Source organism: Tupaia chinensis, unplaced genomic scaffold, assembly GCF_000334495.1.
Source record: "Tupaia chinensis unplaced genomic scaffold, TupChi_1.0 Scaffold000547_1, whole genome shotgun sequence".
NCBI classification, from domain to species: domain Eukaryota; kingdom Metazoa; phylum Chordata; class Mammalia; order Scandentia; family Tupaiidae; genus Tupaia; species Tupaia belangeri.
The window spans coordinates 1,209,652-1,224,743 of NW_006160059.1; positions in this window are offsets into that span (position 1 = coordinate 1,209,652).

Consider the following 15,092-nt stretch of genomic DNA (forward strand, 5'->3'; position numbering starts at 1 on the left):
AGGCTGATGGAAGTGATTCAAATGACTGCCTCTCATTAAATGTTGAGAGCAAAACAGAGCGATATGCCAGTCTAAATGAGCAACTCTTTCAACTGTTATACAGGATAGCAGAGTGTCTTGAACATTTCTCTTTTACAAAAGAATTAGGTAATAATCAATGGCATAATTCAACCATTACATAAGGCAATGAAAAAAGATTTAACTACAGAATGCATAAACTAATATACAATGAATATATGCATTCTCAAATGAAAATGCGAGCAAAAGGTTTAACTACAATGCTCAAAAGAGAACTAATAAATGGCATAATAAGATTTTTTTGTTTTCAGTATCACTTTCAATCATTAAATGAATATAAATTTATTTATATTGTATTAAAATGGTATAATGTTTAAGAAAAGCGCTGCCATAACTGAAAACTAATTTTTTTGAGAGGTTTTTGCTATAGGGCGTGTGGGATTGCCAGAGAGACAGAGACAGACAGAGAAACAGAAAGTGAGAAATCACCCCCTACCCCCAGAGGGGATGGCCACACCACAATCCCTTCTCCTCTTGGGATCTTGGGCACTCACGCACACATGCCCAGTGTGAGTTTAAGCCACCTGGTCTGGGACTGAACCATGGTCAACTACATGGGAGTTCAGTGACATAGCCATTACACTAACTGCTAGTCTCGAAACTGATTTTTAAATAGGTTATCTTTGTTTTAGTGGAAGTTATTCAACATATCTCAAGAAATATAACTGTAACTTATTTTCCATCTTAAATATTTAACCAAAAATTTTTTCTTTCGTTTACTTCAGGAAAATTGGAAAAAAGAATAAAAGTGGGTTAGCTCATATATAAAGAATAACCTAAGTATGACTCAACAGGTTGTTCATGGCATGGATCTTTTAAAAATAATATATTTTCTTGTCAGTCAGCAAGGAAAAATAGGGAAGATAGTGCTCCCTGAAGGAACATAGGAACGTTATTGAAAGGAAGGTGTAGGAGTGATTTTTATAGATATAACTGCTGAAAGAATGGCAAGATGAACAATGTGAATGAAGAAAGGCAAGAAATGGTGACGTAATCAAATGTCACCCCAAAAAAGAAAAGAATCTAAGTGGAACACTCTAATTCTCATCTCATGGAAACTCGCAACCCTATATACAGAACAGAATCCTGGCATCTAATAGATCCAGAGGTTTTGAAAACCTCTCCCTCCATGAACTTTGCCTTTTCTATTTTTCATTAATAACCACTAGAGTACTTTGCTACCAGTTGCTCTTAAAGTTACAAATTATGCTCCTCATGCCAACAAAATTCTTCTAATAATAAAAAAAAATAAGCCCTTAGTTCATTATCCTTGTGTTTCCCCTTTCCAAGGAGCCTTCCAGACTAATGGTGGTCAAGAGAAGTGATGCAGACCAGATAAAGCAGAGAGCTAGGAGAAGAGAAGGACAACTGGGGGAAGAAAGTTGATTAGCTTTCATTGCCCCCATTCCAACCTTTCACCACCATGTTCTCTGATGCAGGAAGTTGCCTCGTGTGGAATTCATCACCCAGACTTTCTTATCTTCTGGGTTCTGTTTTGGTTTGGTTAATGAGAGTGGCCAGCAGGAAAATTGGAAAGTTTAAAAAGAGAAACTAATTGAGAATTTCTTCCCCTTCTTCACCTGCTTTTCCATTTGCTGCCTGGATTCAGTAGTCCTAGGTACCATCAGAGCAGCCACCCCTCCTCGGCTCCAAGCTCTCTCAGCTCCACATTTTCTCCTCTTGCCCCTTTAAGCTCCTGGGCAGTAAGGCTTTCCCTGTAGTAAGTTCCTGATATTTTGATACTCTGCCATACCACAGTGACTCATACATTCCTCAGTTAAACCCTCTGCAAGTGTGCCATCTCCTTGCTATTGAGATGCAAACGGACAACCTGAACAGTCTAATAATATACACCACACCTCTACCCACAAGAGTCCTAGAGAAGTCAGAGTATACACCAGGACCATTCGTCAATCCGGAAGGGCTGAGTTGGAAATGATCACTCTATAAATATTACCCCACTTTCTTCCAATGACCATATTCTATTTACCAGAGAAATATCAGAACTATCTAACACTTGCATAACAATGACACTGTTGGCAATAAAATATTGGGTCATCAGGAAAGTCATGACCTATTTTTGTATAGAAAAACATACAAAACTACGTCATGACTTTTCCCAACGATCTAATACTATGTGATATTGGCAGCTAAACAATACAAATAGCAGGGACCAGCAGTTAGCGTAATGGCTATGTCGCTAGATTCCCATGTAGAAAACCGCAGTTTGCGTCCTGGACCCGGTGGCTTAAAACTCACACCAGGCACATGTGTGTGCATGCCCAAGATCCCATGAAGAGAATGGAGAAGGGATTGCGGCGTTGCCATACCCCCTAGGGGGTGATTTCTCGCTTTCTGTTTCTCTGTCTCTCTCTGTCTGTCTGGCAAGCGCACGTGCTCTATAGCAAAAATCTCTCAAAAAAAATACAAATAGCACATATAATCTTCATTCCCGCCCCAAAAATTTTAAGTAGTATTTACTTTATGGTTATTCTACCACAGTTTCTTGTTTATTTCCTTTCCTGCACTAGTACAAGCTTTTAAAACTCTAGTAGTATTTTTTTTCTTTGATTACTTATTGATTTCTATCTCCTTCACAGCACAGAAGCCATGTCTGTATTCTTTCTTGTATTTCTAAGTAGACTACCTGGCATAGAATAACCACCCCAAAAGTATTTGTGAATGAACCACTGAAAATAGGTTGTCTTGGGACCAGGTGGTATTGCAGTGGTACCACAACTGGATGGTTAAGGGAAAGGTTCACGGTTCATGTCCAGAGACCTCCCTGAACACAATGGGCATTCATATACCTATGCTCCAGGGCTGGCTGAGAATGAGGAAGGATCATGTTATGAAGAACCTGTTGAAGGTTCTCGGGTCATTCTGTCTCTCTAGATCATGGAGGAAGAAACAAATAAACTTTAAATATATCAGTAACTAAATTGGATGGTCAGCAAAGTCCACTAGAGAGCTGGGCAACTAGTTGCCAGCCCATTTAACACCTCCAAGCACATTATGAAAAGACACATCTTCCTCTAGACATATATGCCCCTTCCTTGGGCATTACCATGGCCTTTGTTTCCATGGCAACCATCCCAGTCCAAAGTTTCAGGTTCTCTCATTTGGTTTACTACAAGAGTTTTTCAATATGTTTTCTGCCTTCATTATCTTCCTTTCTTAATCTTTCCTGCCCTCTGCTATCATATTAATTACAATGAATGTTAATTAATATGGCCCAGCAAGCTGCACAGAAGTTGGATTTCAGCCCCCATCACCATCTTGCACTTACAGTTTCCACAGATCTCAACTGAATGCAGTGACCGGTTTGAGGGGGCAATATTTAAACAAAGGCCTGAATGAAATAAAGTATAGAAGAAATAGTACTAACTTTTTTAAAAAAGTAACCCCTAAAATTACAGCAATTTAGCATGTTATAGGCATGGCAAGGAGAGAAGAGTGATAAAATGAGCAAGAAGAAAGTGTTAGGAAAAGAAATTGGTAAGGTAGTCTTTATAAACTTAATCAGGACTTTGCACTTTAAAAAATTGTTTATTTTATTTGTTATTGTTTTCATGATTTTTTAGTTTGCTATAGGACATGTGTGCTCACCACAGAGAGAGAAAGTGAGAAAGTAAGCCACCAGGTCTGGGACTCAGATGATGCTGGGCTATGTGGGAGTCCAGTACCCCAACCACTACACTACCTACTAGCCCCAGGATTTAGAATTTTTATTTGAAGTATGAGGAAAAGACATTTGAGTAAGAGATTATTCAGGTTCCATGGAGAAGGGATCTGCCAGGTTGGAAGATATGGTCAAAAACACAACTAGTTAAGACCATCTAATCCATGCCAGTCTAGCAGCATCAGCCACACCAGGGAACTTGCTAGCAATACAGAATCTCTGGCTTCTTTTCAAATTTACTGAATCATAATCTGCATTTTAAATAAGAGTAACAGGTGAATTATAAAATGACAAGGGATGGTAGGTGAGAGGGGAAAATGAATGATCGGCATTGCAGGAAGTCAGTAAAACAGGTACTGAAAATAAAGAGGTTGGAAAGTTAGGTTGGGCTCATTGAGAAGATCCTTGAGTACCATGATTAAAAGTCTGAAGCGTCCTGTCCAGAGAAAACATTTACAGATTGCCACAACATTGCTGTCTCATAGGAGTTGAGAATTCACAGCTGTAAAATTATATATATATACACACACATATACATATATGTACATACATACACACACATAGTTTTTACTATAGGGTGCATGTGCTCACCCTCAGGATTATGGACTCCCACTCATTCACACACACACACAGTCTGTCTTTTAAGCTGTTGGGTCTGGACTTGAATTGCACAACTAATCATATGGAATTCAGCCACATTAATCACCATACTACCTGGTTGTCCCTAAGCGTGTGTGTTGTTTTTTTTTTTTTTTAAAGATCACTTTATTGTCTATTTGAAATAAAACCTGATTGCCTACCCTTACTCACCCCTTATTACTTTGTATCTGTTCTCAGAAACCCTGAGAGATGCTGAACAAAATGAGAAACAAAATAGCCCTTGTCAATGTACATCAGTGAGTTGTTTATTCTTTTCATTTCTCGTGTTCCAGAGGCCAGGTTAAACTGCAAATGTGTTCTTTCTAGGAACACAACTGTGATCAATTACAGGCTTCTCTCCCAGTCTTTGTCTTGGCATAAGGCTGTTCCACCTTCTTCTGCTTCTTATTAAACTCACTAAGTAGGGTTATTTGGAATTCACCATGAGAGAAGGGTCATAATAACAGAGAAGCTGACAAATCTAAAATATGACTTGAATATTAATTTTTACTACAATAATACTTCATAAGATGATTTTTGTTTTCCTTGTTTTGTTCACCTTTTCTTGCTGACATTTCAGCAATCAGGCCTCAAGAAGTATCAGGATGGATAGACAGAGAAAGGGTATACCCAGTGACCTGAGATGCACAGAGGGAGGGTATGAAATCAAGGTTGGCATATTCAGTAGAACAAACAAGAAGGTTCAGTCAGATGTCTTGGCTTAGCAAGAGAGTTGGCATCAAAATCTTGGCAGAAGTTCAATGTGTAGAGTCAGAAGTTCACTGGGGAAAAGCTGAGAGCTGAAGAAACGGAGGCAATCAAGAGCCAGACTAGGAAGGATCTTATGCATACGATGAGGAGGCTGTGTTTCACCTTGATCTCTGAGAAGCATTCATATCCACACTTAGATCTCTTCCACCATTTCCATCCAGGTCACGATCAATTCTCATCAACAGAGCCTAAATAACCATCTGACTTTTATCTTGACTTATCCCAGCCCCCAACTCTAATCCATTTCTCACAGAATAGCTAAAATGAAGTGAAATCTCTTCTCTACTAAATATCCTTTAATGACTTCCTCAGGCAGACTACTAATGAAGTCCAAATGCCTTACTATTTGGCCCCCAAATAACATACTGGGGTCACCACTTTCCCTTCTACTTATACAGTGCCCTGCTTTTGTTCCTCTAACGTGTCCAGTTATTTCCTATTTCAGGGTATTTTCTTCAAACATTCCATTTGCTGAAATGTTTTTCTGCGCTCTGTTCTACCTCAAGATTACCAGATCACTTTCATTCTTTTAAGTTTTGGATAATAAAACATCTCAAGAGAGACCTTTTCCTGCTTGTCCCATCTAAAGTAGCCACTGTCTTGACTTTCTATAGTATTGCTCACTTATTTCCTTCACGCATCTTAATCCAATCCAAATCAGGCTATCTATTCATTTACTTGTTTATTATGCCTCCCTGTGTTAATTTTTCTATTGCTTTACAACAAACTTAGCAACTTAAAACAGACACACTGGTTATCTCCAATTTTCTCTGGCTCAGGAGTCCAGTTGGGTTTAACCCTATCCTCTACAAGGTTGCAGTTATGGCTGTCATCAGAACTGGGATTACAGCCTGAGGTCTGACTAAGGAAGGCTTTGCTTCCAAGCTCACTATGTCATTGGCAGAATCCATTTACTCCAAACTGTAAAGCTGTGGGGTGTCAGCTAGAGGTTTCTCTAAGCTCCTTGGCACATGGCTCTCCACCATAATCCCTTAGTTCTCTATGGCCAACAAGGAAGAAAGTCTTTAGAATACGACTGCTAGCAAGATGAAGTTTTACATAAAATAATGTGATCATGCCAGTGCCATCTCATCACCTTTGTCAGTCTATTGATATGAAACGATTTTCAAGTCTCACTGATTCTCAAGTAGAGGGGTTATATAAGGATGTGGACATAAGGAGATGGGGATAATAGCAGCTGTCATGAAGTCTGTTCACCACAATCTGATCCTACATGCAAAATATTCTCACTCCCCCCAGCCCAAGGTTCCCATTATATCATCCTATTATGGCATCCTACAACTCTCATTGAGGCCCAGGCAAGGATGAGAGATGTGGATGTGATCCAGTAAGTACAACTCCTGGAGCAGTTCATTGTGAACCTATGAAACAAAGAAGACAAGTCATCTTCCCCCAGTATGCTCCAGCTAGAATCTTTACTCTGTGAAATCAAATACTAAGTCAGTCTTGTTCTTTGCTTAGCTCCATATTGAGCAGTATACCTAATTCACAGCATATCATTAAACAAATGCTGCTTATAATGAATGCACAATTAAAACCCAGCAAGCAGGCAGAGCCTGGTTCTGAGGTCTGACACATGAGACCCAGGAAATAAAGCCCAATGCTGAGAAGCAAATAATCAGATACAGAGGACAACAGTTTGAACATGAAACATGAAAGGATAAAAGGAAAGAAGGAAGGAAGGATGGAACCAGTAATGATGAAGATACCACTGAACCAAGTACTCATGTTATTTCATTAAGCAACTCAATAAGCTTTCATAAGAGCTTCCTTTTTTTAAGAACTATCTTTTAATTTTAATTTATTTATTCATTCATTTATTTTAATTTGACCAGAGAGAGACACACACACAAACACACAGAGAGAGAGAGAGAAAGTAAGAATGCAAGCCACCAGGTCCAGGACTCAAACCATGGTTGACCATGTGGGAGTGTCCAGCCCTTAACCACCACGCCACCTGCTAGTCCCTCATAAGGGCTTCTTCCAATGCTAAAAAATATGCACCAGAGGTCCAATTGATAAGAAACCGACCCTTCCTTCAAAGAATTTATAATGTAGGAAAGACACAATATAAAGTGACAAATAATAAAATAAATAAATAAACAAATAAAAGTTTAGTAAAAAGATATGGTAAAAATAATTATTCTCAAATGGTGGGGTATTAGGAAAATTATCCCAGAATATATGACTTCTGTGCTTAGTCTTGAAGGTTGAGTAAGAATTAACTCAACAACTATGATCTGGGTTGTAATGAAAAGGGAAGAATAGATGTATGATGTGTGTTAAATCCCAGCAGAGAAAGAGAATATGGGATAATCAGGGAACATAAAAGGCCGGTATGTAGAGTTAGATGGGGAAAATGTTAAAAGTTAGCCAGACACTTGATTGTAGTATGGAATTTGAACCTTATTCTGAATATAGTGGAAATCCATTAAAGAATATCAAATGAAAAATTTTAAAATAAAATGTATGCTTTAGAAAGATCATTCTGACTTTGTTGTACGCAATCAACTGGAGAGGGAAAGATCTAAAAATAGAGACTAGTTTAATAAGTCATTGTTGGAATTTAAGTAAGAAATGGAGAAAGATTGGGAAGGTGGAGGCAAAAGGTAAAGCTGAGCAATGCTGAAGAATAAAGAGGAGTTAGTGATTTTTCGAATACGTATGGGAATAGGTTGGGGTTGGTGAGAGAGGGAATGAGACAAAGAAGACATAGGAATGAGTTCCAGTAATTTTTGAAAACTCAGTGGATAATAGTACCATTTGATGTTGTAGCAAACAAAGTAAGAGAATAGACGCAAGCCAGAGCCTGGGTTACGTGGAGCTGAGCCAGGCTGGAATATTTTAGTGTTGAGTTGCCTCTGGGGACTTCCAAGTGGACAGACCTAGAAGGCACTTGGATATACATGGCTCTAGATCTCAAGTGAAAGATTTGACCTGGCTTCCTAATGTTTCTCTAGCTGAAGGAAAAGGATGGCCACAGAGTATAAGGACTAATAAGTGAATGACAGTGCAAAACTGAGAGATGAGTAATGTCTGCTACAAAATTCAGAAATATTCAAAGACAAAATACTCAGCAAATAATTTCTTGAATATTTTGTCAGCATTTCTCATTTACTATTCCGCAGTATAATATAGACTTCTAGTTGACATGGCAAATTGTGTTTTTCTCTGATCACAATGGAAATAATATTAAAATGTCAATACTGTATAAAAAGTTATAAATCCTGGGACCAGAAGTTGGCATAATGGCTATGTTGCTGGACTCCCATGTAGTCGACTGAGGTTCAAGTTCTGGACCCCGTGGCTTAAACTCACACCAGGAGCGTGTGTGTGTGTGCCCAAGATCCCAACAGGAGAATGGAGGAGAGAAGGAATTGTTACATGGCCATCCCCCCTTGGGGGGTGATTTTTCGCTTTCTGTCTCTCTGTCTTTCTGGCAAGCACAAGTGTCCTATAGCAAACGCCTCTTCAAAGAAAAAAGAAGGAAGGAAGGAAGGAAGGAAGGAAGGAAGGAAGGAAGGAAGGAAGGAAGGAAGGAAGGAAGGAAGGAAGAAGGTATAAATACTAAGAACAAAGGAAAAAGGATGGGATGAAAGTCAGTGCAAAATTTCAACAAATATTAACACATAGAAAGCAAGTAGCAGGGTGGCAACTGACTTATTAGGCAAAGGAAGTTGAAAACTAGCTTAGACTTTGATTCAAAAATGAAAAGCACCCATTTTCCTATGGATCACTGGAAGGATTTAGACCTTTAGATTCCAAGCATATTTGGTTGGCCACAGTGAAGTATGGAGCTAGCAATTGGTTGCAAAATTCTCCTATAGAGTAATGAGACTACCACTTTCTTGTGCATTCATCCTGCACAGCCACGGTCCACTTTCCAGCCTCCTCAGAAAATCAGATGTTTAGTCTCTGAGAAATTAATCCATAGAGACATCAGAGTAGAGACAGCAAAGACAATGGAGTATGACAGTGCTAAAAAAGAGGAGAGGTTAAGTATAAACATATATTTCTGAATAGTATTTTATTATAAATGTTCCAGCATTATTTTATTTTTAAGTAATACAGAGGTCAAAATTTGATAAAAATATAAATTCTCTTAATAAGACTATCAATATTTCAAGAAATCATTCTCACATAATTAAAAAAATAAGAAAGATATAAGTAAAACTATACAGAATTTGTGACACTGACAGACTTTGAAACAATGTTCTTCAATTCGATAGTGAAGCAAGAGAAAAAACAAAGCACTAAGATTGGAAACAGCATCTCCACAACTAGGCTTCCGGCCAACTCTTTCAGGCCCATCAATGGTAACAAAAATCTCAGTAGGGAATAAATTCCTAAATTCTCCAGAAAATTTAGATCTTTTCTTCAAATTTCTCATCCCTCTAGTAGAGTACTCTCTCAATGAAGGAGACTGAGAATTTCTTCAAATCCAAAGATGTTGGTTGGGAAGATAGATTCTGAACAGAAGCTCAGTCCTGCTCTTCAGGGAGGCTACAATTGCCTTCTTTCAGCTGCTGAATTCCCAAACCTGCCATACCCTCAGCTTTCCCAATATAATCTCAGACTCAGATTACAAAAAAAAAAAAAAAAAAAAAAAAAAAGCCTCATTGCCCTTACCCTGCTACCTAGAATTGGGTGGCCCAACCAACCTGTCCAAATCCAATTGCTATAACTCTTTGCTTCTTCTTTTCCAACCCAAATCAGCAATATTGAGACCATGAAACTCTTCTCTGATATTACTGGACAGTGTTGTAGCTCTGCTGTTATCTCTGTGGTCCTGAGCACTTCAACCACCATGCTTGTTTGTTGTGCTCTACATTGCAGGCTTGAGGAAGAAGCCCCATTTTCCAGAATGGAGAGCTTCAACTCCTATCCCTAGAAAACATCTTCTTTACTTTTTGTTTAAATACATGGTTTCTTGGTCACCTCACAATTATTTCATTTGTCTTCTTAGATTCTTCCTTTGTTCTATTATTTTCCTTTACTTCAATTGATTTTATAAGTAGCTCATTTCAGTTTCTTTCTCATTCATAATCATAAGCTTCTGAAATTATATGCTCATAAATACACACACATACACATGCATGCACACAAAAGTGCTCATTCCCGGATGGCAGTTTTACTGTTACCATAGAGACATATCAGTTTCCTATCAAGTGAGAGAGATGAATCATGGTTCATGAATATTTATTTCATTTTATATTTGATTATTCCATTTTTAACATCTGTGGCAAAAATGGATATTTTGTTTTTAATATCTTTTCAGTTCAACTTTTTCCTTTTAAAGATAGCACTTTATTCACTGGGGAAAAAAATAATAATGAAACAGGTTAATGTTATTTGGATCATTATCCCAATAAGCTAGTTGCTAAATTTGTGGATACAGAGTTACTAAGTATGAAATTTGGGTGTACTGTATTATTCTGTTAGTTAACTAATGTGCTCACCGGAAGAATTCTATATCAATATTAAGGATTTAAAGACTCATGTAATTGATCACAAAAGTTATATACCTGTTATCTGCCTAACACAATTCTGTGTCATACATTTGAAAAAACTCAGAAAATATCACTAAATCAGAGGATTTCAGTAACATTCACTACATTTTAGGGGTGGTTCAATGGTTCTTATATTCCTTTATATTTCTGGATCACTCTTCAGTTTTTGAAGCACTTTCACATATGTGACAGTGTTTGAGCATTCAATCTTCTTTATTATAGAAATAACTCTTTTGCTCATCTTTCTTTTTTGTGCTGCATTAGAAAGTTAGGATGCATATGTTTCCACCTCCTAAAAGTATTTGAAGCTTCAATTTTTCTTGTCTTCAAAGAAATAAAACCCAGTTATTGTTCGATATTAATTCTATCTTAGTTTAATGGACTAACAAAGACTTTATAAAAGCAAATGAAAATAGAGAATTTTAAAGGTGATAAACCTTCGTGTGAATAAAATAGAATGTAGTGAGAAAATTAGAAATGAGGAACAAGTTTAATGATCAGAAAGGGCTCTGGTAGTCTGAGGAGGAGGAAAAATTTTGACCAGAGAAAAAGTCAAAGAACAATAAAGGTTTGTTCAGGGGTAGGAAATGGTTTCATTATTGACTGTCCCCCTACCCCGGAACTGATGACTTTTCATGGTCCCTAGGGCATCTCTAAGCCCAGTATCCCATAATATCCACAAGTCCAAGAAGTCCACAGGACACTCAGGAGAATGGTAGTGAGGATGTTCCACATCGGTACTTGGGAGCTACATCAAATGAGCTCTGGACCCTTTTGCTGGGACAGAAATCCCAGGTTTGGGACACCATGTTGACCATATGCTCATATTATCTCATTGCTGCCCACAAGAACACAACTAAGAGGGTTATGAGGGCTTTCATTATCCTCCTATCTACAGATGACGATAAAGGCACATGACATGGTTGAGAGCATGGACCCTGGTGATCGAAAAAATTTGAACTCTAATTCTGTGTCGTCCTTTTGGAAGCTGTGTGTTTACCAAGTCAACTTCTTTTTCGTCATCTGGAAAAAATAGAAAAAAAACATAATAAAACTGGTCTTAGAGAGCTGTTGCTATGAGCTCACACAAATAAACTCATGAAAGAAAATAAGGTAACCCAGAGGGTAGATTATAATTTAAAAAATCCATAAATTGTAACTTATCATTATCATTAGATAAATCTTGGTCTACCTCATGCTCCTTTTTTATGCATTTCATAAACCACAGGAAAAAAATAAAAATTATTTTTCCACTGAGTATCCAGCCACTGTGGAAAACAATTCAGAGATTCCTCAAAAATCTACAAGTAGAACTACCATATGATCCAGCAATCCCACTCCTTGGTATCTACCCAAAGGACAGAAGAATATTTAATCAGAAAAGTACTTGCACATCGATGTTTATTGTGGCACTATTTACAATTGCTAAGTCATTGAACCAACCCAAATGCCCACGAACAGATGAATGGGAAAAAACCAACAACAACAACAACAAAACCGTGGCACATATACTCTATGGAATACTATTCAGCCATAAAAAAGATTCTGGCTTTTGACAGGAAGTGGATGAATATGGAACATTTACTCTTGAGTGAAGCAAGCCAGGCTATGAAGGAGAGACACTGTATGTCCCCAATTACTACATACCAAGTGTCCACATTCTATGACTGAAACTGATTGACTAAAAGATATAGAAACACAGTATATGGATGTAAATACCAGATATAGTATGTGTAAAAGAGTAGGGTCTGAGGAAGGGCATTTAGAAGAAAATTAGGGAGGTAAAGCATTAATGGGACAAAGAAATGTGGTATTATCTATTGAAGATATTTTATGATTTTATCAACTGGACTAGGGAGAAATGTTCACCTGTTGAAATATTCGTTTTGTAAGCTAAATAATGTGATTGAATATATAAAAGAAAATGAAATAAAAATGTGGAAAAAAAGGAGATTATAATAATTGGCAAAATGGCATACTCTTTAGTCCTTAAAATTGTAATGTTGTTCTATAATTATTAACATAGAATGCTATCCTTGGAAGCATTTTCATGTTTATAAAAAAATTCAATACGAGGAGCCAGCAGGTGATGTGATGGTTAAGGTCACTGGACTCCCACATGGCTGACTGTGGTTCAAGTCCCAGACATGGTGGCTTGCTCTCTCTCTCTCTCTCTCTACCCCTCTCTGGTCAAAATGAATAAGCAAATAAAGTTAAATAAAATAATTATTTAAAAAGTAAAAGAAAACTATTTTATTGAAAATGAAAGAAACTTGGAACCAGCACAATGGCATAACAGTTATGTCGCTGGACTTCCATGTAGTCGACTGCAGTTTGAGTCCTGGACCTGGTGGCTTAAAACCTATGCTGGGTGTGTGTGCGTGCGTACTTAACATCACAAGAGGAGAATGTAAAAAAAGAGATTGCATGTGGCCATCCTTCTTGATGGTTGATTTTTCACTTTCTGTCTCTCTGTCTCTCTCTGTCTCTCTGAAAAATGCATGTGCCTTATAGCAAAAATATCTCTCAAATAAAAAAAATAGCATCTTACAATTACTTTATACTTGATCAATTCCTGACTAACTGCTCTACATGCATTGTCATATTTAATCCTCACAAAACTCTCTGAATTATATATGGAATTATATACGAAAATTGCTTTTTTAATTTGATATTATTTTAGCATAATACTGTTAGAATTATACCCATAGGGACCAGTAGATATTGAGTGCCCAAGATACCAAAAGGAGAATGGAGGAGAAGGGATTGAAGTGTGGCAACCCCCCGGGAGGGGGGGGGCGTGATTTCTTGCGTTTAATGTCTCTGTCTCCATTCCAGGGCTCCATTGGGTTGACAATCACTTAAAGTTCTGTCAAAAATAGAAAGAATTCGGGAACCAGCAGTTAGCGTAATGGCTATGTCGCTGGACTCCCACGTAGTCGACCGCGGTTCGTGTCCCGGACCCGGTGGCTTAAAACTCACGCCAGGCATATGTGCGTACATGCCCAAGATCCCGAGAGGAGAATGGAGGAGAAGGGATTGCAGCGTGACCATCCCCCCTGGGGGGTGATTTCTCGCTTTCTGTCTCTATGTCTCTCTCTGTCTGTCTGGCGAGCGCATGCGCCCTACAGTGAAAATCTCTCAAAAAAAAAAAAAATAAAAAAAATTTGTTTCTCAATAGGTTTAACAGAAACTCTGTATCTTTCACGGTCTCTCATCTTCCATTGACTCAGTAGCTATTAGGAATGTGAATTTTTCTCTCTCTTTTTTTATTAATTTCCCAGGCTTGATTTAAATAACTGGTCCTCGTGCCTGAAGAGGGAGTCAACATGTTCAGGAGAACATGGACTAAGAATGAGAAGAAGTTTGGTTCTCTAGAATAAAACTAAGCTACTTGCATAAAAAAATAAAACCAGTGGATAGTTTGGGATTGCTTGCATCAGAAGAAGCATCATGATTTTTGGATCTGCTGGGATTCACAAGCAACGAGATAACGAACTAAAACCTTCTGGACAATACTTACAAAGAAAACCAGGAGACAAAGTATTCTGGTGAAAATGAAAAAAAAAAATGTAGATGAGGACAAACCACCAATAGCAACATGATATTTGTCTTATAGGAAGAAATAGATTCAAGCAAAATAGTATCTGGTGAATCTGAGAGCAGGAGAATCTCAGAATAGCTGACAGTTCTAGAAAGCAACATGGGACAATTTGTGGACAAAACTAGAATAAATTTGCCCACTGTAATAATGGCTGACTATAAGTAAAGTCTGAAGAGATGGGATAGTCTAGTACATTTGAACTTTAAAAACAGATCTCTGGAACTTTCTCCAGGAAAGATGCACAATCTATGAAGAAACTTTTAAGAGTGGAATTATTTAATCTTAGAAAGGACATCCCAAAACTTTTTCCTAGTTCTATTTATAGGAAACAAGTCACTAGTGCAGCCTTAAGGGAAAAGATTACACAGAGCTTGAATAACAAAAGGTAGTTACCCTTGGGAGTCATCTTAAAAACTGTCTACTGCAGAGTTGATTCTAAGTGACAGGGAAGATTGTGCAGAAGAGCTCATCATCCAGGTCTTGAAACATGAGTGTTCACCTGGCAGACAAAGATGTAAAGAGCATTCTACATAAAGAACACAGCACAAACAGAGATTAACATCCTGGAAACACTTCTCTTTCTGGAAAAAGTAGAACTAGAGTACAGACCATGAATGAATGCTTCTAAGACAAGTCTGGAGATATAAAGAAGAGTCAAATTATAGAAGGCCCTGTGTCTTCATTCAAGCTGATATAACAAAATATCATAGTCTAGTTAACATAAACAACAGAAACTTGTTCTGAAGGTCAGGAAATCCAAACTCAAGGTGCCATCAGATGCAACATC